Here is a 25,661-nt window from a genome sequence, read left to right as displayed (position 1 = left end):
CTGATACTGAGTAATTTGAGAATTTGCACCTTGCTAATCTAAAAGGTCTTCTTTGGCTAAAGAGAGTTGAGTTCATTCTGTTACCGTAGTCTTTGGGGAAGTGGTGACCTTGAGGCCAGTTACAAGTATTCCTGGGACTCCAAGTTGCAGGACTTCGGTCACTTAAAGATTCAGGTCACCTTAAAGATTCAGGCTCCCACTCTTTGGTGATTCCATTAATATTTTGCTTTTAGAAGAGAGATACCCTAGCGCCCACATCACTGATGCTACATCAGTGGTTATCCCAGTTCTGCTGTTTTTATGACCACAAAGTTAAAAGAGAAATTGATCTGCCAACCTCTTATCAGTTTTATAATCTCCTCTCCCAAGGAACTTGGGGTGGCTTCCTTAATGCCTGGGCCATGGATATTTACAAAATGCCTCTCCGATTCTCCATTCCACTTTGAAACCACGGGTGTCCCCAGTTTAGACAGAGTTTTTGCTTCCTAATTGGCATTTCTAGAACTCATGGCGCTCAGCTAATTTTTGTATTTTTAGTAGAGACAGGGTTTCACCATCTTGTCCGGGCTGGTCTCTAACTCCTGACCTCGTGATCCAACTGCCTCGGCCTCCCATAATGCTGAGATTACAGGCGTGAGCCACCGCACCTGACCTTTTTCAAGTCTTACCTTCAGGCCCCAGACACCAGGACTCCTGTTGGATTGTTCCATATCAAACTATCCTGGGGTGAGATTGCAGATCAGTACCCTCAGTGTGGTCCTTGCTAGCCACACACAGAAATGCAGGGTTCTACAATTAATACAGGAGTTTAGGGGAGAGTGTGTGCTGTAGGCGTAAAGGATTGTAATGGATTTTCTGATAAGCACTTCAGGAGGCCAAGGCAGGCGGATCAGAAGGTCAAGAGATGGAGACCATCCTGGCCAACATGATGAAACCCCGTATCTACTAAAAATACAAAAATTAGCTGAGTGTGGTGGTGCATCTGTAGTCCCAGCTACTCAGGAGGCTGAGGAAAGAGAATCGCTTGAACCTGGGAGGCAGAGGTTGCAGTGAGCCAAGGTCACGCCACTGCACTCCAGCCTGGCGACAGAGCAAGACTCTTTCTCAAAAAACAAAAAAAAAAAGAAAAAAGAGTGAGCTCTCTCAAGGTGCTTGAGATACAAACAACTGAATTACAAACCTTTTTTCAGGAATACAGCTCACTTGCTTAAAGCAAAGCTCACCTTAAATATTTGGTATTAAGTGCCCTATGGCTCTCTTTTTTGTTTGTTATAACCTCTGACCTCTTTTATTAAACCATAGATTGTATTTTCTAACTCTTTTTAGAGGCTTTCTTTCATCTTTCACGATCATCCCTCTAGACTTCGGGATTAGCTGGAACATTTACCTAATACCCTTTGCTCATTACCCTCCATGTCTTTTTTTTTTCATATTAAAACTATTTGTTAAATGTGTGTGCAAAAACGAGAAAAGGTATGTGCACATCTTCCATCCAACCTCCTTGTCTTCCACTTCTTCCCTCTGGTAGCCTCTGGATAATCATTCATCCTCTATTTGTCTTCGTCTTCATTCTTCCCCTCCCATTCTGATTTGGGAGACACTCCTTTCTCAGGGTGGGGGGGGTGGTAATCACTAGACTGCTTTGACAATGGGTCAAGGAAGAGGGAAATTAAATCTTCAGAGTCAATTCATACTCAATAAGGAATCCGCATCAGAGTCCTTTAAAATGTTTCCATGCTGTCTTAGGTGCAGTTCCTTAAGAGTACCATTGGAGAGAGTGATTCCTAGTGAGCAGTGTAGTGACAGGGAAGCTGGGTTAGGAGCTAGTAGTGCAGGGGCTGGACAAGACAGTGGATGGAGATGTGGGTTCAGCTGAAGTCTAGCGTCAGCCTGAGCCCACGGGGCCCTGGAGTGTGAATAGCACTGCAGCACCCCAGAGAGAAGAAATACCTATCTTAAGCCTCCCACTTCTTGGTCCTTGGTTCAAGCAGCCCTAGGAAACTCAAAAGACACATATGCAAGCGATCCCTCATGGTGGAAGAATGAGTTTAGGTGGTGGCGTCCCAGGCTGGCCTGTGCATACAGGTTTTGTTGCAGAATCCCAGGGGTTCTAAAACTTCTAAATTTGAACCTGGCCTTCAAATAGTTGTGAATATATATTTGCCAAAAGAGGAGGATAGAGGTTATGTTTTAATAGTTTCTTAGTTGGATTTGCCCTTTTGAAAACTTAGACTGCAGCTGGACTCTTGATCCAGTCCCCACAAATGTTGAGGTGAGTCTGCCCCAGACCTCTCTTCTCCCGGCATTTACACAAAACTGGGTTTATCAAAAAAGTCCCAATTATGAGTGACTTCTGCTGCAAGCCCAGTTAAGCAACACGTGCAACTGGCTTAACCTTTTCTGGATTTTCCTAAATGTAATTTTTTCCCTTCTTAAAGAGAGCTGAAAATCACTTCTGGTTAGTAGGGCAGCTTATCGAGCTGATGGTCTTCCTGTTTCCTTACCTGCTGTGGCCTCACATCATCATCAGAAGAATCACTCTGCTTTGGAGCCTGTGACAGGGGCAGCAGAAACCATGCTTCACATCAAAGCGTCGAGAACACTTCCAGTGCCCGCAAACTGTGTCCCGGGCGAGCCCCGTATTTATAACATTTTCCAAATTAGTGTAATTTAGATTGCCTTTTTATGAAGAACAGGCTGGACTTTCCCCAAATCATCAAGTGCTCTCCCAAAGCTCTGGGAGAGTTATTTTAAAAACAATAAGCAGGTTGTTAAAAAATAAAAAAGAAGAAGAAGAAGCAGCTCTGCTCGAATGAATCCCAGGCTTGGAGGTCAAGGTGTAAGAAAACCCCTGCACGAGGCACGATATGCTATTAGGAGAGGAACTGGCCACGGTCCTTGCCCTCTGGGGTTTCACACTTTAGTACAGTCAGATCTGAGCCACTTGCAGGGGTGAGCGGTCAGTGCTTGAATGTCCCCCTCTCCAGCTTCGTCATCCTGCAACCCAAGATCCACCTGCAGTTGGCATCTCTGTTCTATCCTGGACTGTGCTCCCCGCTTCAGCCTCTTCCCCAGGTCCCATTCCCCGCAGCTACTCAGAAAGCAAGTCTACAGAGTGTGCGTTCATGGAACAGAATGAAACTCAGAGCCACTAACCTTTACGTGTCCCTTAGTAGAAGTGAAACCTCCTTGTAACTTTCAGCCCCATTTTCTCTTCACCCTAGGCTGGTATTGCTGTCATTCCCACTTCCCAAAAGAGGACAGTGAGGCTCAAGGAGGTCACAGTGACCCAGCTAGAAACAATGGAGAGGTGACTAGGACCCCACGTGCATGGATCAGGGTGAGAATGAGGGGGTGGAGAAGGAAGAAGCAGCATTCTACCATTTTCTATGTGTGTGACCCTAGAGAAGTCATCTGATTCCTGAAGCCACTGGTTCCTGTCTATAAAATGTTGATGACAGGGCTGCCTCCAGAGCAGCTGGAGGTGAGAATTGAAGGACAAAATATATTCGGAATCTTCAGCATATTCCCCCAGAAAATAGGAAGCATACTGTGTCCTGTATACGTATATTTGAGGGGTAGAGCGAGATTCCAAATTCTGAATTCCTCCTCCTCTAGCCCACAACTTCTCCATGGCCCCATTCCCCAGGAACCTGGTACACCACCTACTTCCACATTAATAGACATGTTCAGTAGGCTGTGCCTTTGCCCCGAAGATCAAGTGTCAGCAGAAGGGGCAGATACTTGGGGGCCGGCAGGCAGGAAGGCAGGGAGCCATCTCCTGTCCCCCTGTCAGGGCGGGTCCCTGTTTGGGTAGCTCGACAGGCTTCCTGACTACGCAAATCACACCGAGAGCAAGGTTTGGTTTCTGAAACTGCTAGTGCCTTCTACCCACGAAACCCCAAACCCGACGCTCAAGGAGGCTAGAAACAGCGCTTGCGCTTTCAGACACAGACACGGAAAAAGCAATACTTCAAGCAGGCATCTTCCTTCCAAAAGCTCACTTTGAAAGTCAAGGGCCTCTTCGTTCTGAACACAAGAGAGAAAATGGTGCTTAGGTGAGAGAACGAGTTGATGGAAAAGCAAGCCAGAGGATTTGCAAGAGGGAAAACAAAAATCTTGGGAAGAGATCTTGTTTGTTTCTTTTTCCTTTGTCCTGGCAAGGCACAGGGATTTCGCTTCCAGAAGAAAGATGGCATTGATTTTTAAACCTGCAGTTTTTAAGCACGGTATTTATTTTCATCCAAGTAGCGGAAAAGTCAGGAACATGCAACTAAAGATTTTGCTAAAGATTCACTTTCCCCTTGAACTGTTGCCATCTAACCTGCCCTTCTTGGGCAAAGGATGGCTGTCAGCTGGTCTCCCATTTCCCAAGAGTGTCTCTGAACTTGCAGGGGGCAGGTACCCGGACGACTCAATCTATTCCTAATTAGACAGCTGTGTCCTGTTGAAAGGAAAGAAGAAAACTTGTATTCACTTAGTACAGTTTTATAATGTTTGCAATCCCAGCATTACCCCAGGGGTACCAATTAAAATGCACTTTTCCAGGCCTTCCCTTAGAGAGATGTCAAATTAGTAACACTGGGCAGAGCCTAGGAACCTGCATTCTTAACAGATGTGTCCGCCCCCCCCCCCCCCCCCGCCCAACTCCCAGGCAATTTCCAAGTGTAGTGTTCCCTAGATCACACTTTAGGAGTCACAGATACAACGCCTCCTAAAGACCAGACACCCTATGAGATGCTTCTCCTCACTTCGAAATTATTGGTTTGGGCAATTGTCGTATTTATACACACAGGTGTTATTACAGAAAAGTTGTCTCAAATTTTATAAACAGAGACATAGAAGCTCAGGGGGATTAGGTAACTCCCTCCTGGTCACATAGAGAGGAAGGGATAGTTTGACAAGTGTCTGTACAATTCCTAAAGCCATCCACTACTTCATCTCCCTGACAAATGTAGGTGGCTCTTTATCTTCTCTCTTAGCAGATACAATAGTACTAATAGTACTAATCTCAGAGAGTTAAATGAGATAATAATAGTAATAATAGTACTAATCTCAGAGAGTTAAATGAGATAATATGAAGTTTAGCATATGAAATTGCTGATATTCAACAACTTATAGCCTACAGATGCAGCAATTCCATGTGGGTTGACCTAGACATTGCAAAGTGCCTGCTACAGTCCTGTAACAAAGTCGTAGCTCCATAAATGTCAAACGTGATTAGAAACTTTTGTGGGTGGAATGGGCACCCCCCAAAAGCCATACTGAGGTCCTAGCTCCTGGTACCCCTGTATGTGGATTCCTTTGGAAATGAGGTCTTTGCAGATGTAATCAGGTTAAGATGAGGTCACACTGAATTGCGCGTGTCCTAGATTCTATGACTGACGTCTGCCTAAGGGGCATTTTGGGAAGGTGTTGCAGGAGGATGGCTTGAACCCAGCAGTTTGAGGTTACAGTGAGCCATGATTGTACCACTGCTCTCCAACCTGGGGCACAGAGTGACACTGGACTCAAAAACCAATAAAAATTAAAATTAAAGAAAGAGAGATTTAGATATACAGGCACACAGAAGAGAAAACACCGTGAGAAATCACAACGGAGATTGGAATGGCGCAGCCAGAAGCCAGGGTACGTCAAGGATTGCCCGCCACCACCAGACACGGGAAGAGGCAGAGAAGGATCCTCCCCTGCAGCCTTGAAAGGAAGCACAGCCCCGCCGACACCTCGATTTTAGACTTCTGGCCTCCAGAACTATGGGGAGAATGAATTTCTGTTGTTCTAAGCCACGCATTTTGTGGTCATTTGTTAGGCAATCCCAGGAAATGAACATGGAAGCTTTATCCTTTTCATCGTCAGTGTCATCATCACCATCACCACCATGACCATCCTTTCTCGGAGCACAAGATGTGGCTCCTGCACTCCGATCCCAGTACAGTGACCTCTCATTGGCACTGATGGGTGACGTCAAAGTTGCTCAGTCCCAACCCAGTCCTTCACTTGCAATACCCAACTCAGCCTGGTTTGGTTTCCACCCAAATTTTAAAAGTTTCTTTTATGTTTCACACACATTTGTGCTTTTTGATGCTTTCCCAAGCTCCTTCCAGCTTGTGTAATGGAGACGTGTCTCTAGGGAAATGTTTCAAGAGACAGAAAGACAGAAAAATGGTGGCGACAGAACGCTGGGTAAACATTAACTCCTTTCACAACCCTCCTTTCTTGGATGACAAATCTGTGCTGGGGCCCCCAAGTCCCAAGAAGGCCTGTTGCAAACATTTATTTAGACCAGTCTAAAGGGTCAGGGGCCTGCTACATCAAAAGCCCCAAAATGCACACTGTTGTACATAGGACTTGCAGGCTGGCAGAAAAACTCTAGGGTGGTGTCTGTGGCCTGTTTTCTTTTCTTTTTTTTATTTTGTATTTATTTATTTTTTTTGAGATGGAGTCTTGATCTGTCTCCAGGATGGAGTGCAGTGGCATGATCTTGGCTCACTGCAACCTCCGCCTCCCAGGTTCAAGAGATTCTCCTGCCTCAGCCTCCCGAGTAGGTGGGATTACAGGTGCCTGCCACCACGCCCGGCAAACTTTTTGTATTTTTAGTAGAGACAGGATTTCACTGTGTTAGCCAGGACGGTCTCGATCTCCTGACCTCGTGATCTACCTGTCTCGACCTCCCAAAGTGCTGGGATTACAGGCGTGAGCCACAGTGCCCGGCCTGGCCTATTTCAAATCATTTTTCAATCAATACATAGTTTCCATTGACCTTCCTTTCAATTTTTGCACAGAAGAGATGCTTCACTGTTGTTCCCCTCTTGCCTTTCCCCTCAACAAAAGTGAAAGTAAAACACCATGAGTCTGTAAGTTTTGTCTGTTCATTGACCATATTTTCCAAATAAAAAAGCATGTATTCCAAATTAAAAAGTAGCCGTGATTGACAATGGGGCAGAATGTTTAAAATCTGCATTGTCCAAGACAATCTGCTGAAGAGACTGCACTCTGGACTTAGCCTCTGAGTTCAGAACCCATCTCATCATTAGGTCTGTGAGTCTGAGCAAGTCACTTTCCTTGCTCATGTCTCTGTTTTGTCATCTTTATGAAGTCAGTTCTGTTAAATTACTTCCATTTTAAGAGTTGTGAGTATTCAACGAATAATGAACCACAAGAGTTTAGCAGAGTAACAATCATGCAACTTCTCAATAAATATTAACTATTACTATTATTCTCTTTTTTTGGAGACGGATTTTTGCTCTCTCGCCCAGGCTGGAGTGCAATGGCAAAATCTCACTGCAACCTCCGCCTCCTGAGTTCAAGTGATTCTTCTGCCTCAGCCTCCTGAGTAGCTAGGATTACAAGCGTGCACCACCACACCCAGCTAATTTGGGTATGTTTAGTAGAGATAAGGTTTCACCATGTTGGCCAAGCTGGTCTCAAACTCCTGATCTCAAGTGATCCACCTGCCTCAGCCTCCCAAAGTGCTGGGATTACAGGCCTGAGCCACTGCACCTGGCCTCTATTACTCTCTTTAGATGTAGAGAGGAAGGCTTTTATTTTTTCCATTCTGTATGTCAGAAACTCAACATACACATATCTCAGTTAAGGTCACTACCATGCGGTAGGCTTTATTTTATAGCTCAGAGAGTTTAGGGAACATACACAAAATCACACAGCTACTCATCCCTGAACTTGAATAGAATCCTAACTGGATCCCAGAGTCCTTATCCTTTCTTCTATACCATGTTGGACTGTCTAAAATACTTTCAATCAAAATGAAGCTCCTCACCATACAACGATGACTCACAGCCTTGACCCCTTGCACTGAGTCTTACAAGGGGATAGTCCTCCTGACTGCCCTGACTTGGCAGAGGGTAGGAGTGCTGATGGCACAAAGATCATTCTTTGCAGCTTAAGCTCAACCCCCTGAACCCCATCTCCCTGGGCTCCAGAATCGACCCACAAAAGCCTGGACTATGGAGTGCACTAACTGCCAGGCTATACAGTAGGGTCCTTGCTTCTGTTCTCAGTGACTTGGAGGTGGACTGAAGACCTGAAAGTTCATGTGCTGTCAGTGCTCCCTGGACACCAGAGTCTCCAGGGTGCGGCTCCTAGTGCATTTGTGTTGGGGTCCCCTTGAGGAGCTTGTTAAAATGCAAATGGCTGGGCCTCTCCTGGAACTGCGCAACCTGAATCTCAGCTGGTAAACCAGATATCTGCATTTTTGACTAGTGTCTGAGTGAGCACGGGCTCATGGATCTTTGTGAGCCATAAAGCCACAGCTTTATTGTTTGTTCTTTTTTCTGAAAATTAAAAAAAAAAAAAAAAGGCTGGGCAAAGTGGCTCATGCCTGTAATCCTGGCACTTGGGGAGGTCAAGGCAGGTGGATCACCTGAGGTCAGGGGTTTGAGACCAGCCTGGCCAATATGGCAAAACCCCATCTTTACTAAAAATACACAAATTAACCAGGCATGGTGGCGCATACCTGTAATCCAAGCTATTCGGGAGGCTGAGGCAGGAGAATTGCTTGAACCCGGGAGGCAGAAGTTGCAGTGAGCCGAGATCGTGCCCTTGCACTCTAACCTGAGTGACAGAGCAAGACTGTCTCAAAAAAAAAAAAAAAAAAAAAAAAAGGCAGACACAAAGTACCTGGAACCCAGCTGGATCCTATAGACCTCCAGCTATGGCAGACAGAATACCAGTCCCTCAAAGATATCCGTGTCCCAATCCCTAGAACTTGTGAATATGCTATATTACGTGGGAATTGCAAGGGGAAATTAAAGATACAGATGGAATTAAGTTTGCTAATCAGCCGACGTTAAAATAAGGACATCACCCTGACTATCTGGGTGGGCATAATTAATCACAAGAGTTCTTTACCGTGGGAGGAAGCAGAGGAGGTCAGAGTGAAACAGCATGAGAAGAACTTCACCTACCGTTGCTGGCTTTGAAGACAGAGGAAGGAGCCAAAAGCCAAGGAATGTTGCAGCCTCTAGAAGCTGGACAAGGCAAGAAAACAGATTCTCCCCTACAGCCTCCAGAAGGAACACAGCCCTGCAGACACCTTGATTTTAGCCGAATGAGACCTATTTGTGCTGCTAGAAATGAAACATAAATTTATGTCGATTTAAGCCACCAAGTTTGTGGTAATTTGTTACAGCAGCAAATGGAACTTTAACTCATCAGGATAAAGTGGAGCATGGGTTCACATGGCAGCAATGAAAAGTCTAACTTCCACTTTAAATGCCCTTTTCGAGTCATGGAACTTCTCTTTCCCAGCACTGTCTGAGCCCAGAGATTAGATAAATGCTCTGACCACTGCAGAAGCTGGTGGCTTGCATTGTGCCTCAGCTGGGGTTAGGGCCAGAGGAGGTTCTCTAGGGTTTGAAAGTTAGGATCAGGGAGCAGAGAGTCGTGCGGGATTCCCTGAGGGTCTGACTAAATGTATCTTAGGGCCGCAGCAAAACAAGGACGGCACAAAACAAAACAAGAATTCCAACTTTGGTGAATTTTCCCACATTGCATTGTCAATAACTTTAGCACAATGTCATTTTAACATACTTCTTACTTCTGTATTTTATAATTTAGAATTTAGACACATTTTGGATTACATGAAATGCAGAAGAGGAGAGGAAAAATAAACTCTTCTAACTTTAGGGTCTTGGATCAGGGTTTGGCAAGGGGGTCAGTCAAGCAAAAGCCAATTGTTAGGAGTTGGCAAACAGGTGCCAAGACCAAAGGAATCAGGTCAACGTGGAGGGCAGCAGGGAAACATATCAGTGCTCCTCTTGTTACTGAATTGTGGGTGGTGAGGAGAAGTTTTGTTGAGATGTTTAAAAAAATATGGTTGGGAGGAAAGAATGAATGAATGGATAAAGGAATGAATGAATGACTTTAACTCAGTGTATCGGCTCTTGGTGTGCTTTAGGGTCTTCTCTGAAGGTCATAACTCTTCCCAGGTCTATGCCAAACCTCAGGAAGTTCAGACATGGGTGGGGCCACGTGGTCACAAATGAAAGTTGTCCTACTTAGGGCATCCGCATGGAGCGGCGCTGTGGTCTAGTTCTGAGCAAGTCGGTGTGCAGAGATGAAAGGTCCCACAGCCCCCTCCACTGATGTCTTTGGCCGTAGAGTCACACGCACAGGGCCTCCAGGGGGCTGGTAGCCCAGGAGCAGGCGACCCGCCCCGGGCCTGAGCCTGTTACTCTTGGGCTCGTACTAAAGGGGGCTTAGGTCTCTGCACTTTTCATGTGGTGGCTTTCAAAATCGGAATCCACTTGAAGTGGTTTGGGTTTTTCTCTTCTCCGCCTGGTGTTTGCTGTAGAGAAACACCTTCAAACACAGAGAGCACCGCTCAACGCCTCTGTCTCCGAGCACGTTCAGAGGAACCAGAGACGCCACATCAAGCTGAACGTTTTCATCAGAGACGCCCTGGTGGGGGCCCCCTCCTGCTGCCCACTGGGCAAAGGTTTTCTTTTACCCCCATTGACATCCCCCCACCCAAGCATTGGCCCACATGTGCCTGTCGCTAGGAGAACAAACCACCCTTGTTTGTCTGAACGGACCTATTTGGAGAATTTGGAGGCCACAAAAGGAGGAAAAATCCCTCCTGGATCCCATATCCTGTGTGGACCCCCGTTTTGCTGTTGGAGTCTGCAGGGGAGGCAGAGGGGTCAGGGAGGTTCTCACTCCTTTTGCTACTGTCACAGGCACACCTTCTTCCTCATCACCTCACTGGTGGTACCACCAAGCTCCACATTCTACCTTTTATACCATATTTGAAAGAAAATGCTGACTAAGCAAGGAAGAAACCTGGATAGATGTCTCAAGTCACATCCTTCAGAGACATCACATCGTGCTCCAAATCACGTTTGGAACAACTTACATTCCTTAGTGATAGAGATGGGTATTGATAGTTCTTCATCAATATCAGCAGTCTTTATCAATATCAACAGACTTGTATCTGAGAGAGAAAATAAGCAATTGAGGGGTTGTGGATATTATTTTAATGCTTGAATTACCCAGAGGCTGTCACAGTCTACTCATGCGTACTTACAGAGCACAAAGGGATTTTGGAGAGCAGGTAATTCAACATCTTTATTTTGCAGCTACATGAATTCCATCCCAAAAGTTTTACATGACTTGCCCAACGTTACCGGGCATTTGTGCAGCTGCACCAAATGGCCTTATTTGTATTATGAGATTTAAGGGTATTTACATGCGTTCGGAGGCCGGGACATTTTATTTAGTAGTAACCCATGGAGGTTATGGGCATCGTGAGGTCTGTACTCTCCTATCTGTAAATGGGGAAGCAGGGAACTAGGGCCCAAACATGGTTCTCACTTAAAAACTGTAGCCATGGCTGGGTGCGGTGGCTCACGCCTATAATCCCAGCACTTTGGGAGGCTGAGGCAGGTGGATCACCTGAGATCAGGAGTTCAAGACCAGCCTGGCCAACATGGCGAAACTCCGTCTCTACTAAAGTATAAAAAAAAAAAAAAAAAAGCCAGAAAGCCAGGCATGGTGACGGCCGCTTGTAATCCCAGCTACTCGGGAGGCTGAGGCAGGAGAATCACTTGAACCTGGGAGGCGGAGATTGCAGTGAGCCAAGATTGCACCAGTGCACTCTAGCCTGGGTGAAAAGCGTGAAACTCTGTCTCATTAAAAAAACAAAAACAAACAAACAAAAAAACTCTGGCCATGTCTTTGTACTCACAAATTAGAGGGAGAGAGTGTGTGTGAGTGTCTCTGTCTGTGTCTGTGTATAGGATTCTGGTCAGTGCATCGTGACCTCCCAAGCTACACTGCTTAGATGCACTCAGTGAATTACAACACGAAGAGATCTCCTTCCAAGCCTGGACTTCAGCCCACACAAACCAGGGCCAGTGGGAGCTTTCTCCACCCTCCTCCTTCCTACCGTCACCAGTGTATTTACTTCCTGAGAGATGGTTGGGCCACAAAGTCACTGCATCTAGATTTGGGATTATTACTGGAAACAAGCCAGCCCTACCTAAGGCAATGATGGGGCTAAGACTAGATCTTTCCCTTGGTATCCTGCCTATAAATCAGAGGAGCAGAGAGATGATGGATTCCAGCTCCTTGCTTTCAGATGGGGAATCTATGGCCCAAAGACTGGGTTGAGTGCCTCAAGGAGGCAGGAATCCCAGCTTTTCATCTGTTCTCCTTCCTCCACTCCGCACATGCTCCTCTGCCCTTGGCCACATCTCCTTGACTGCAAGCCTTGCTACTACTTTGGGTTCTCAAGAAATATATCATATACAGCCATCCACTGTCTCAAGTCAGCAAAGAAAAAGCCCCCTGCAGCCCTCAGGCCAGCACACAATAGAACTCATACACTAGGATGCTTTTTTAAAGGGGTACCTTCTGTGGGAGGTAGCTGCAGGAGGGATCTGCTTTACAGGGGCTTCCTCTGTCTCTTCTGTCCCAAAGCTGCATATTCCCTGATCTAGGCCCTTCACCTCCTTCCACCCACCTGGAGAAGAGGTAGCTTGGAGACTTGAATTCCCATAAGCATGCAGGATGAAAAAAACAGGATTGCAAAAAAACCCATAAGCCCTTCAGAGCTGTGATCTTTTCTGGAATGAAACCAATGCATTCATTTCTTGAGAAATGAATGGACCAGGTCCATCTCCATAGCTTGCTTCTAGATTTGGGATTTTATGGAAGCATGCAAGATCTTGCTTGGGTGACGATGGAGCTAAGGCCAGACCTCTCTCTTAGAGGCTTGCCTCTAAAATAGAAAGTAGGTCCGTGGAGGTCGGAGTTCGTTACATTCCTTTGCTTCCTTTTCTGGTGTTGCTACCCCTCACCCCTCACTCAGGGTGATTTGCATGAAAGGAAGTCTGAGAGGCAGGGACAGCCCCCAACCTTGAAGTCACAGGCCACAGAGAAGGAAGATGAGCCAAAACCAGAATAATTATCATTCTGCTCCTGCCCTTGAAGTTCACCGGAGTTTCAGATCAGCCATATTCTTCACCATGACCTTATTTCTGCAAGGGGAACCTCAAGTTGCCATTAATCACAACTTAGATTTTTTTTTAAAGCCTGGTGACAAAACAGGGGTGTTGGCTCATTTGGGATGGGATCTGTGGTTCAAGCCTCTGTCCACACCCACCCATACCTCCATTTGCCAGAGAGAAAGAAAGAGGTGTAAAATCTTGTTCCTGACTGAGAAGGGCTTCACGGCCATGGTGCATCTGTAAACCTACAGGCTGGAGTTGCAACCATGTATGAGCCATTAGGGGCAGTGAGCCAGAGGAGGAAAGTGTAACTCACTCGGGTGCCCAGACTCAAGCCCGAGAAGTGCATAGCCACTGCTGGAAGTCACTCCTTTGCTATACAGCCCCTAGATCACATCCAGCTTCCATTCCACGTTGGACTCTGATTTCAGTTCTCTAAGGCAAACACCAAGACATCTTAGGTGGTAAACAGTTCAGTAAGCATTGAGACCAAATGACCAACATAGAGACAGGTCCCAGGTTTACAAGACATTAAAGTTGCTTTCCATAAAGATTTGGCCAAGAAAAGGTAGAAAGATTGGAAGCTCGCAAATATCAAGACACCTCCTATGAGCAAGCCACAGCTGAGGAGCTTTTGTCTCTTAATTCTCACAGTCCTAAGAGATCCTGATCATTACTCCCATTTATCAGGCAGACAAAGAGAGGTGCAAAAGAGTGAAATGGCTTGCCCAGGGCTATGCCACTGGTAAGTCACAGGGAAGAATTGCAGACAAGCATCTGACAGTGCGGCTTGTGTGCATGATGTTGGCTGCCCCAGGTGGCCAGCAGCACTGTGGGAATTTATTTCTCAGCATTGGGGTCCTCGTTTGAAACTGATGTATGGAGTTGGTGGGCTCCCTGTTGTAATGCTTCTTGGGTAGTTTGATTTCTTTCAGCTGACAGTTTGGCTAATTCATTCTTCCAGTTCTTTTCATTTAGCTGAGAAATGCCATTGTTTCTTCCTTAATTCTTAAACAACTCCATGTCTGTTGTTGCAAAACCTGTTGTCCTAGTTTGACCACAGAAATGCGGCTACTGTGGGGAAAGGTGATCACGATTGCTAACCTATATTACGTTCCAGCCTTGCACTTTTACTATGCATTGTCCGAATTCACTTTCACAGTAGTCCTAACAGGCTAGTGCCATCATTACTATGACCGTTTGACATATGAGGAAATGGAGGCTTACAGAGGTGAAACGACTTGCTCAAAATCCTGCAGCCAGGGGCAAAAGACTCAGGATATGAACACAGGTTTCCTACAAGCCCATGATCATAAACCTCAGGCTGAGACAACTACATTTTTCTTGCATGGGACGGGTACAGTTACGCAAAATTCCGGTGTTTGTAGGGGAGAGGGGGTGGCTGATTCCTACCCCAGGGCTGGAATGGAAGCTCATGTCCATACCCCATGGTCATGGGGGGCATAACAGATGCAACGAGGCCACTCTGGGGGCCACGTTTTCTTGGGATTTATTGTGTGGGTCAAAACAGTAAAGATGTTCAGTGAGACTTTAGAGACCCAGCTCCCCTAGAGGGGAGGATGTGACTCAGTGCCACCCGGACAGCTCTGCCAGTAACTGAGGTGTGATTAAGTCCCACAAGCCAGAGAACCAGGGGAAAGGCATGCCCCCGCCCACACTCCCAGGCACCTGAGAACGGGCCAGGTGGAGTATTCCCCACCCCACCCCATCCTCACTCCCACCTCCTAGTCTTAGTGGAAAGAAATAATCTGTCACTTAGGAAGCTCCTTCCAGACCCTTGTCCCTTGGCCTCATCATGAACATCTACTGGGCATATGTAAGCTGCACCCTTTGTGTTCTCCCCTTAGTCCTGGCAACACCATTGAAGCAGGTGCTCGTCTTAATTCCATTTCATAGAAGAGGAGGTAGAGGCTCACAAAGATGCAGTGGCTTGACCAAAAGACTAAAGAACCCTGTCCATATCATACTACCTGGTGCATCCCAGAGGTAGTGCCTCTGCACTGTGTCCCACCAGCTGACTGGCCATGAGCCATTCTGCCATTGTCCATCTGTGTATCATTACACTTGGTACTTGGCCCTAGAACAACAGCCCCACAGCAGCGGGCAAAGGGGATTCCCCCCATTCACTGGCCCATTCACTCTTCCTTTCCCATACCACACACGTACACACACACCAAAAACAATCTGCAGAGCTCACACTTTTCGTGTATCTCCTCTCCTCCTTGTTCTGGGTAGTGAGTCCTGAGCAGTAACCAGGTGAACCACTTCCAGGCTGGCAGATCTAACTGCAAGTGCCAGCTGGACCCTCCACAGAGTGATTTTCATAATGAGCACAGTACCCCACCACATCCAAGATGGCAGCTGCTTCATCAGTACGAATCTTCATGGACAGAACTTCCACGCTGATCCATGGTGACCTGTAACTTCAGCAAAATTGACCTTTGTTGTTCTAGGCTTCTGAGATGTTGGGGTCTCTTAGCCTATCCTGACTCTGTAGTGTATTACGTGGATAAGCAATTATGACTTAGGATGGATTCACAGCCCCATAGTGGAAACAGACTAGTAAACAACTATGGTAACTCATTCATTCAACAGCAATGTACTGAGAGCCGCCATGTGCTCCATGCTGTGCTTGAATCCAGGAATGTACAAGTCTTCCTGCAATCAAAGGAAAGATACATGTCATTACCATGATACCCTGTGAACACTTCTATCTCCTCATCTCCTCTTCATGAGCATTACTGGTTGGTACCTTTTTCTAACAAGGCAGGCAGCAGGATCATGTTCGGTGCCTTGCCTTCCAAGCCCAGCATCCTGTGTCTCACATAGTAGTTGCTCAAAAAATGTTTATCACATGACCAAATTATAAATAAATCCACCCAGCCCAATCTGTCACTCTACCCCACTCTCCCTCATGTCTCAAGATGAAGAAGCTGGTTGAAGCTTGGAAGCTTAATTCTTATATAAGTAATAAAAGTGCAGCATCAGAGGTGAGGAAAGATCTTGATATCATGCATATGGCTATTTCCAGAAAGACAACCCCAGTCCAAGTGTTCCATATACCACCATGTTGTTTTTTTCTTCGTTATCAACTTCTTTCTTTCCATCTCTCTGACTTTGTGGCCAGAGATGCTCTTATTGCTTTTTGTGACCTACCCCTTTGCTCTGGGAGTCCTCAGAACCCCCCTATTAAAACCTAGGATTCAAGGTATATTATAGTTGTCCCTCCTTATCCATGGTTTTCCTTTTCAGGGTTTCAGTTACCCGTGGTCAACCATGGACTGAAAATATTAAATGGAAAATTCTAGACATAAACAATTCATAAGTTTTAAATTGTGTGCCATTCTGAGTAGTGTGATCAAATCCTGCTCCCTCCAGCTTTGACTCTGTTCCTCAAGACGTGAATTTCGGCTGGCTGTGGTGGCTCACACCTGTAATCCTAGCACGCTGGGAGGTCAAGGCAGGAGGATCACTTGAGCTCAGGAGTTCGATATCAGCCTAGGCAACATAGTGAGACCTCAAAGAAATAAAAGAAAAAGAAAAAGAAAAGAAGAAAAGAAAGGAGAGGAGAGGAAAGGGAAGGAAAAAAAGAAAAGATGAATTCGCCCTGTGTTCAGCATATCCCTGCTGTAGACACTCCTCACCTGTGAGTCACTTAGCAGCCATCTCAGTCATCAGCTCGACTACTGCGTGTCACAGTGCTCGTGTTCAAGTAACCCTTATTTCATTTGGTAATAGCCCCAAAGCACTAGAGTCATGATGCTGGCAATCAGATATGCCAAAGAGAAGCTGTAAAGTGCTTCCTTTAGGGGAAAAGGTGAAAGTTCTGGACTTAGGGACAGGGAAAACATTGTGTGCTGAGATTGCTAAGATATATGGTAACAGTGAATCCTCTGTTTGTGAAATTATGAATAGTATATAGTTCTAATTGTTCTGTTATTATTAGTTATTACTGTTAATCTCTTACCGTGCATAATTTATAAATTAATCTTTATCATAAGTATGTATGTCTAGGGAAAAATATACTGTCTATAGGGTTCAGAACTATCTGTGGTATCAGGCATCCACTGGAGATCTTGGAACATATCATACTTGGATAAGGGAGAACTGCTGTACTCATTTCTCCCTTAGAGTCACTGATTTGGGACTCCGGCGAAAGAGAGAAGTGAGAGGAGGCTGGGAGTTCAGTCATGGCCACAGCCAACTATTGGGGAGTGAGACTCAAGTGAAAACACTAAGAGAATTCAGAGAGAGGGCTGATTTATGTGCCTAAGAATGATAGTCAGGATTAAAGTATTGTCTTTACACCATGACTTTTTGGCCACCGTCTTACACTTGATGAATTTAGATTAAAAAGGGGGAATACATCCTTATTCAACTGACCAATGAAATTAATGGATCTTGAATAATAATAATAATGACTTCCATTTATGCAATATCCATGTGTGCCTAGGTGCTTTGAATATATTACCTCCCATGGCAGAGGAGGAAATTCATAGACTTAAAAAAAATTACTTGACTTAAAATTAGTTGATTTTTTTCAAAGAGCTTCCTGAAGAGTTGATTTCAGTGAAACATCAGCATTAGTCATAGGCGAGTTCTGGTTCCCACAGCTTCCCTTTCTCAGTCTTTCCCCTTTGACTTTGCGAGTCTTTGAGTGTCTCCTGAGAATTTGGTCCTGAATTAAAATTTGGGAACTGGGTGGAGTGGAGGGAACTGATACTCGAAAGTATGAGGAAGGCAGGAACCACTGTCTTCAAGACATGGAGCTTCAGATCCATGGGAAACTGGTGGGGTGGGGTGGGCTGCTGAGTAAGTTTCCTAGAGGTTAGATGTTTGTATATGGGAGATGTGCTGGTTGTGGCTGGGAGCATTTAGGGAGGTCTTCCTGGAGAAAGACATCTCCCAAAAGATGACTAGGTCTCAAGAGGAAAACAATAATTCTTTTGTCTGACTCAGCAAAAGCAGCATTTGAGAGAGGATAGAGCTCAACTGTTGGGTTCAAATCCTGGCTCAGCTTCACCATAGTCTCCCATCCAAGTACTAGCCAGGCCTGACCCTGTTTAGCTTCACAAGATCAGAAGAGATAGGGCACATTCAGAGTGGTATGGCCATAGACTCTGCTGTGTTCTCAGGGCAAAGCTTTGAGCAAGTTATTTAACCTAAATGATGACTTGGCCACTGATTAAAATGCTTAGTTACAGTAAAGATTGAATAAAAGAACACACTCAATGTGTTTAGCACAGTCTCCGAGGCCATGGAGATTTCCAAGGACAGGCAGTTGTTTTTAGTTCCCTTACAACTGTCCAAATCCCCAGAGTTTTTCAAGCTAAGGTTTCTCTATTTTTGCCCCCCTCTGGACTGAGATGGAAGATCTGTTTTCAAGTCCCAGCTCTGCTTATAATGTGATCCTACAACATGGTCTCACCTCTCAAAGCTTCTACTTCCTTTTCTGCCTCATGAACAGGAGGGATGTCAAGCTTCCTGGGACTTTTTTCATTCCCCTGGAGTCTTCCCCATTTACAGACACAGCGGATGTGTCTGCTTTGACTACTGGTTGTCTTGGGGCTCTCTTGCCACAGGAAAGCTTACATCTAGACTTTTCCTTCTAGGCTAAAACAGACATCTAGCCACCAGAACCAGTCTTTCAGGAGACCAGAGGGATTAAGGGGTCTGGGACCACCTAGAAATGGCAGTTGTGGAGCAAGTGGCATCAAAGTGAAATTACTTGATGCCTGTTCTGCAGCTCAAGAGCAGAGCTCTTGGAAAGTACATGATGCCAGACAGAAGACCAGTCACAGAAGTGGAGTTGACTGGCAACGAACTCCCATGAATCTCCAAGCTAATTACCAGGGAAAGTAAGGTTGAGGAGACACCTTCTTCCCCCACTCCACATGCAAACACAGAACGACAGGTTTAAAAACCCTATGGTTTCAAAATCAGCAAAGACACTTTGACTAAGATTGGCATGAGAAACAGAGAAAACGGAAGAAGGGGAAAGAGAATCCCGGGCCCCACAAGGGGAAAGGTATTGGCATGAAGAAATAAAGTTGAATTTTAGAATGTCACTGCCTGAGCCCCACCCCTTTAGGACAAGGACAAATGGTTCAGGCCCAAATTACAAATACTCTTGGACTTTTATAGGAGAACATGAACAAAGATAATGTCTCCTCTTAGGACACTTCCAAAGATGGAAATCAAATCATATCCTCCAAAGTGCCATGTTAATAGTTGTAACTATAGATAGCCATTCCCCTTCTCTGTCTTGACTTCACTTAGAAAATTTCCCCAGTTTGAAGACTATGAAGACTAACGTGAGAAAGTTGCAATGACTTAGCCAAAGCTCTTGGATGCGATGATGTGTTTAGTTATCCATTTCCCGGCCTCCCTAGATATACCAGGGTTATAAGTTCAATGAGAGGCCCTGTCTGCCTAGTTCACTGCCTAGTCCCAGTTCCTGGCAAGTGGTAAAAACTTGGTAAAAGAGTGTTGATGACCTGCATTAACACTAGGCCGCACTGTGTGAATATGGAAAATATCAGTCACATCCTATAGGTGAAATGACTGTCTCCAAATTCCTGCTCCTTTTGTTTGACACGAGCTATGGGATAAATGTTTATCTGATTGTCCTACTCATTACTCTGCTGGAAACATACATTATGAGAGAATAAGACACCACTCCTAAGTTCTTCAAAAAATGCCACGGTTATTTCCGCTCCCCTTCAATACCGTTCACCCACCAGCTTCTAGATAACTCTCTAATATTTTCTAGAATGTCTCCCATTTAGATTGGCTGGGGGCTGAGTCTCATTCCCGTCAAAGGAGATCTGGATGGTGCAAGCATTGACTCCTTCCCTAGAGCATCCTGCCTGGCTCAGAGCAGATTCTGCTCTTACAGAAGGAACTGTAAGACTGTAAGGGCCCAGCAGCCCAGCTCGTCCCTCTGGGCACATCCACCCCTCTCTCATTTCCACGCTGTGAACAAATTGCCATTCTCACACCTCCATGCCTTTGCGTGTGCTGTACCCTCTGTGGGAGCTCCCTTCCTTATGGGTTGCATAAACAGATAAGGTATCCACCCGAGGCCGTTGACCTCACAGATTTTGTCTTAAGGCTTTCTCCCCAGGTCCAGAGCATCTAGCCACAAAAACATCCCAAAATAGTTCTGTCCCAAGTATCATGTCCTTCGCTACATTTTCGATTGCTTTAGGCACAGAGCCCAGAGGTCTATTTTGGATAGAGAGTAAGGCTGTAAGTATTAGAGAGAACATGAGTTTTAGAATTCGAAAGAGCCCAGTTCGAATTCCAGTGACGATACCTACTGGCTATCTGGCCCTAGCTAAGGAGCTCAGTCCCCCAAACCTCTGAGGCCTAATCTGCAAAAACTACCCATCCTGCACAGTTGTCATGGCAATGACCTCAGACAACATATGTAAAGCTCCTGCTGTGGTGAGTGGTACAGGGAAGGGACTCTCCAAATGTCAGCCCCCTCCCTGACCATTCTGCCCTGAATGTGACTGCCTGGGGGCAGGGAGACTGTCCTGGTCCCTCCTGGAATGTCACCTAGGATTGTGCATGATGTTTTCTGCAGCCAGTCTGGAATAACTCGTGAAAAGTCCATATGAGCAACTTAAGAAATGGAGTCCTTCTCCCAGCCCTCCCCACTGTCAGGAGAAGGACTGAGTTAGTTGAGCATTCTGGCCCCTCTCTTCCACTAACCTCTGCCCCCCACGCCCTCCAGGACTCAGCGCCAAAGGTGATTCATAGGAGTGTCAAAGAAATTGTCTTTCAGGCCAGACCCCGCCCTCATCATTTTCCCATCTGCTGCAGGAACTTCTCATTCTTTGAACCTGTCACTCTGCAAAGCGGCAAAGGCTGGCCAGAAGAGGGCTCCCCTGCAGCCAGCCTGACAGGTGGGGCAGGCCGTCCCTCTGCAGTGCCCCGGCCTCCTTCTAATTATCTCCTCTATAGAGGCATCTTTCCCCCAGAGAAGGGCATGAGAAGTCCCCAGGATTATTTGGATGAAGAGACTCACAGTTACTCATTCATCCACAAATCTGTTAAATATTTACTGAGTACCTACCATGTAGAAGGTCCTGTGCTAAGTCTTAAAAGAAGACAGGGCCAGGCATGGTGGCTCATGCCTGTAATCCCAGCACTTTGGGAGGCCGAGGTGGGTGGATCACTTGAGGATGGAAGCTCAAGACAAGCCTGGCCAACATGGTGAAACCCAGTCTCTAGTAAAAATACAAAAATTAGTTGGGCATGGTGGCAGGTGCCTGTAATCCTAGCTACTCAGGAGGCTGAAGCGGAAGAATCGCTTGAACCTGGGAGGCAGAGGTTGCAGTGAGCTGAGATCATGCCATTGTACTCCAGCCTGGGTGACAAGAGCAAGACTGTCTCATAAAATAAATAAATACCCATGGGAGCCATGACACCTCCTGGGCCACCCTGCCAGCTTCCTCACCTGCTCCCAGTCCAGCCAGCTCCCTTCACCCCACTGCTCCTCGCCTGCAGCCCCAACCCTTATCTCAAGCCTCATTTCCTCTCCCTTGGACCAATGGAATGGCCTCCTCTCCTGTACCCTGACCTACACCCCAGGGTATTGCCTAAGCCATCTTTCTAGAATGTTAGTGTGGTTGTGTCCCTCTTGGGTGTGCTGTTTTCCACCTGGATTCCGCACTTTGCTATACAAATAGTTTTCTTTAAAAGAACTCAACTTTTTTTTTTTTAAATTTGTCCTCACTCTAAGCAATAACATCTATGAAGTCAGAGATTGGATGCCAGGTCCTGTATCATACCGAAGTGAGTTTTTAAAAATCTCTGTGAAAATGAAGAACGTTTATTCACATAACATCTAAGACTATCAGGCACCGATGCTTCGCCTGTTGAACACTCACTGGTCAGTGCCGAAGATCGGCAGCACTTACTCACTCAGGAGCTCTTTGTTGAGCAATTACTATGTGCCAAGCAGAGTTTCTGCATTGGGAATACAATTTTAAAATGGTAAAATCCCTGCCCTCATAGAGTTTCCATCCTAGTGGTAAAACAGACATATATATATATATATATATATATATATATATATATATATATATATGCCAGGCATGATGGCTCACATCTGTGACTCCAGGACTTTGGGAGGCCAAGGCAGGAGAATCACTGGATCCCAGGATTTCAAGACCAGCCTGTGCAACACAGTGGGACCCCATCTCTACAAAAATTTCAAATATTAGCCAGGTGTGGTGGTGCACACCTTTCGTCCCAGCTGCTCGGGAGGCTGAGGCAAGAGGATCACTCGAGCCCAGGAGTTTGAGGCTGCAGTAGGCCGTGATTGCACCATTGCACTCCAGCCTGGGCAACAGAGTGAGACCCTGTCTCAAAATAAACAAACAAACACCAAACAAAATAAATGAGTCAAGTGTATCGAGTCGTTAGTTGATGGCAAGTGTTAAAGAGAAAAGCAAGCAAGAAAAAATATCCCAGTCAGCTTCTGCCTTCTTTTCCAGCCAGCTGCCCACTGTCTTAGCTGGGGCTCACTGCAGGTAGTCCCACTATGCACCATGCTGTGTCACACTTCCCTGCCTTGACCTGGGCTCACAGCCTGCCTGCCCTTCCCACATATGCCTCCTGCCACATCCCCTTTAGTTTTCCAAGTCCTTCTGAGCATCATCAGCCCTAACTCCCCCTTCCTACCCCATTAGAATTAAATCAAATCCACCCTCCTCTGGGTACCTTGGGCCATTCCTGCCATTGCCCTTCTCAGACTCTATTGTCCTTTTTTGTGTCATGTCTGTCCCTACCACTGGACTCTCTTAGGCTAGGATGACCAGTACTCCTGCCCCCTGTACCCTAAGACACGAGCAGGATCACCTTCTTCTCTGGCGAAGCAAATTTTTATATGCAACCAAGAGACTGTGTTCTATCAAGTAAAGACCTCATTCTTCCATCCTTTTTTCACCCAGCAATGATTTACTGAGCACCTACTACATGCCCTGCATATTCTTAGCACTGGGGAGATGTGTGTGGCCACGAAGGACAAGCACTTAGTGTCATGGAGACACCTCCTAGTGTGGGGGAGTAGACAATAATCAAAGACATAAAGGAATTACCTGTTGTGACCAGTGCTATGAAGAAAGTAACTGGGAGTGACTTCACAGGAACTCAGTGCAGCTCTGAGTTGATAAACACTGACCCATCCTGCAGAGTGGTGGCTGGTGGCTGGTGAGTGGGGAGGAGGCCAGTTTTCCAAGCATGGGGAACAGCATCTGCAAAGGCCCTGTGTGGGGAAGCCTGGGCATCCCAGGAGCAGAAAGAAGGCCAAGGGGGCTGAGCAGAGCCAGGAAGGGAGAAGGCAAGTCATGGAGGATTCGAGCCAGCAGGCCTGGTGAGGAACTGGCTTTCATTTCTAATTCTATGGAAAGCCATCGGTGAGTTTTACATGAAGTGCTACAAGCAGACACTCATTCTGGAGTTTAGGGGATGGTTGTGAGGATGTAGAAGGAGGAGAATTTTTAACCTCCCAAAATGTAATCTGGGATGGGGGTGATCTCCCTTCTTTCAGCCTGGATGTGGTGGGCTCTGGGACCCTCCGAGAAATGGAGGCAGAGGCAGCCTGGACTGGGTCCCATCTTCTCTCTACCCTCCCTCCCCTAGTCGCACAGCAGTGGGCAGTCTGACATCTAGGTCTCTTCCTGGATGAGAACCAGAAGGGCAGAGAGACCTTGGGGGTGGGCTGGGGGCTTCGCTAGCAGTATCCTTGCCAACAGGGTTGGGGCAGGCTCTTGAAGGGAGAGGGGATGTCTATTTAGATCACAGAAGTTCAAGTTTGCTGGGTGCCTAACTGACTACCACAGCTCTGCTGAGCCTGATCCCTAAATTCCAGGGGCAGGTGGCCCCTTGTTCCTTCCCCAAAGCCTGTTGAGGGCCAGCACCCTGGAGGAGAGCGGGATAAACGGCTTGAGTGCCCACAAGTGCCCATCAGAGACCTTCAGGAGAACAAACACGCTGGAGAAGAGAAGCCTAGCCACTGCAGGCTGGCTCCACTACAGGAGAGAAGAGGAAAATTTGGAAGCAAAGAAAATGGGCCCGCATCCCACAAGGCTCTCCCTGAAACAGTGCTGATGCAGCTCCATTTGTCAGCCCATGTCCACTTAGAGACTCCTGTCTGGGGCTGGATTCAGAGTGTGGAAGTTGGAGCAGCCTCTGGTCCCCATGGAGCAGGTGACTGACCACTCTGCCGGGCTGGCTCCTGGAGCCTACATGCTCTAGAGTGTTGCACATGTTTTACGAGCAGACTGAATGCACTTCCGGATCGCAGCCCTGATATTAACAACAGCAAATAACCACACACCCCAGAGGCATCTCACTCCTCCTCCTTTCTTAGGGAAATGCAACATCTCAGAGACAGATTCTGTGGCTTACAGGCAGCACAGAAGTAATGATAAAGGCTGAGGTTAAACACGCAAAGCAGCTGAGATGCGATGTTATCTGACCATTTGTACTTAACAGAGTCGCATTTTATTCTCATTTTAAAATTCAACATACTAGCGCTCATTTAGTTTTTAGAAATGGCAGAGTTTAGAAAGGAAAACAAAAATGTACCACCTACTGATAACATTTGGGCAAAATTTTCTGGCCACTGTTTTACACATCTGTATGCCTTTCAAAAATAGCGTCAATAGTATACGTATGGTTTTCTTGTCTCCAGTTTTCACTAACAGCACCATTTTCTCATGTCATGAGTGTTCTTGTTGAACATGATTCTAGCTCACACTTACTGAGAAACATACATGGTGCCAGATTCCATCCTGCACACAAATTACATGTACAGACTGGACACAAATATGGGATGACATAGATGTTATTATATTACATTCATCTTCTAGATGAGATGCCCAAGGCAGAGAGACATTAAGCAGCTCGGCTGAGGCTGAGCAAGATAAGCAGTACAAGGTCACCCAGCCAAGCTGACCCTCACTCACCATGACCTACTGCCCTCACCTACCAAGCAGCTGGGTGAGAATTTACTTTAAAACCGCTTATGGTGGACAGACATCATGGCCTTTTCTGTATGCATCTTTATTTCCTTAGGATAATTTTCTGCAAGAACAGAGCAAAGTAGGGGACTTACATTTTTAATATTTTCGTATTTTGAAATAAATTTAGAGTTACAAGGAGTAGCAAAGCTAGTAGAGAAAGCCTTTAGCTCCCTGCAATGATAACACGTTATTTAATCACACAACACTAAGAAGACCAGGAAACTGACATGGGTACAGTACTATATTAGCTAAACAACACACCTCATCCAGATTTCACCAGTTTTTACATACACTCTTCTTTATTTTTATTTTTATTTTTTTTTTGAAATGGAATTTCACTCTGTCACCCAGGCTGGAGTGCGGTGGCACGATCTCAGCTGACTACAACCTCTGCCTCCCGAGTTCAAGCGATTTTCCTGCCTCAGCCTCCCGAGTAACCAAGACTACAGGCGCCCGCCACCATGCCTGGCTAATTTTTGTATTTTTAGTAGAGACGGGATTTCATCACGTTGGCCAGGCTGGTCTCAAACTCCTGACCTCGTGATCTCCCACCTCGGCCTCCCAAAGTGCTGGGATTACAGGTTTCAGCCACCTCACCCAGACTCTCCCTTCTGTTTATGGTTTGTGTGTA

At 46.2% G+C, this 25,661-nt stretch overlaps 1 protein-coding gene and 1 non-coding gene across 2 annotated transcripts in view; one reads left to right on the top strand and one right to left on the bottom strand.

Moving 5' to 3' along the window:
- The window catches only part of MAF (MAF bZIP transcription factor), a 388,207-nt gene that overhangs the window by 320,599 nt on the left and 41,947 nt on the right, over window positions 1-25,661 (top strand). The gene's annotated exons all lie outside the window — the stretch shown is intronic.
- Window positions 20,569-20,688, bottom strand: LOC129457911 (small nucleolar RNA SNORA5). Its single transcript, XR_008649448.1, has one exon. It is a non-coding gene; the product is annotated as a small nucleolar RNA SNORA5 (small nucleolar RNA).

The sequence above is a fragment of the Symphalangus syndactylus genome, chromosome 11 (assembly GCF_028878055.3).
Source record: "Symphalangus syndactylus isolate Jambi chromosome 11, NHGRI_mSymSyn1-v2.1_pri, whole genome shotgun sequence".
NCBI classification, from domain to species: domain Eukaryota; kingdom Metazoa; phylum Chordata; class Mammalia; order Primates; family Hylobatidae; genus Symphalangus; species Symphalangus syndactylus.
Note: the sequence above shows the minus strand (reverse complement) of the source record. Positions and strands in the feature narration are given on the sequence as shown.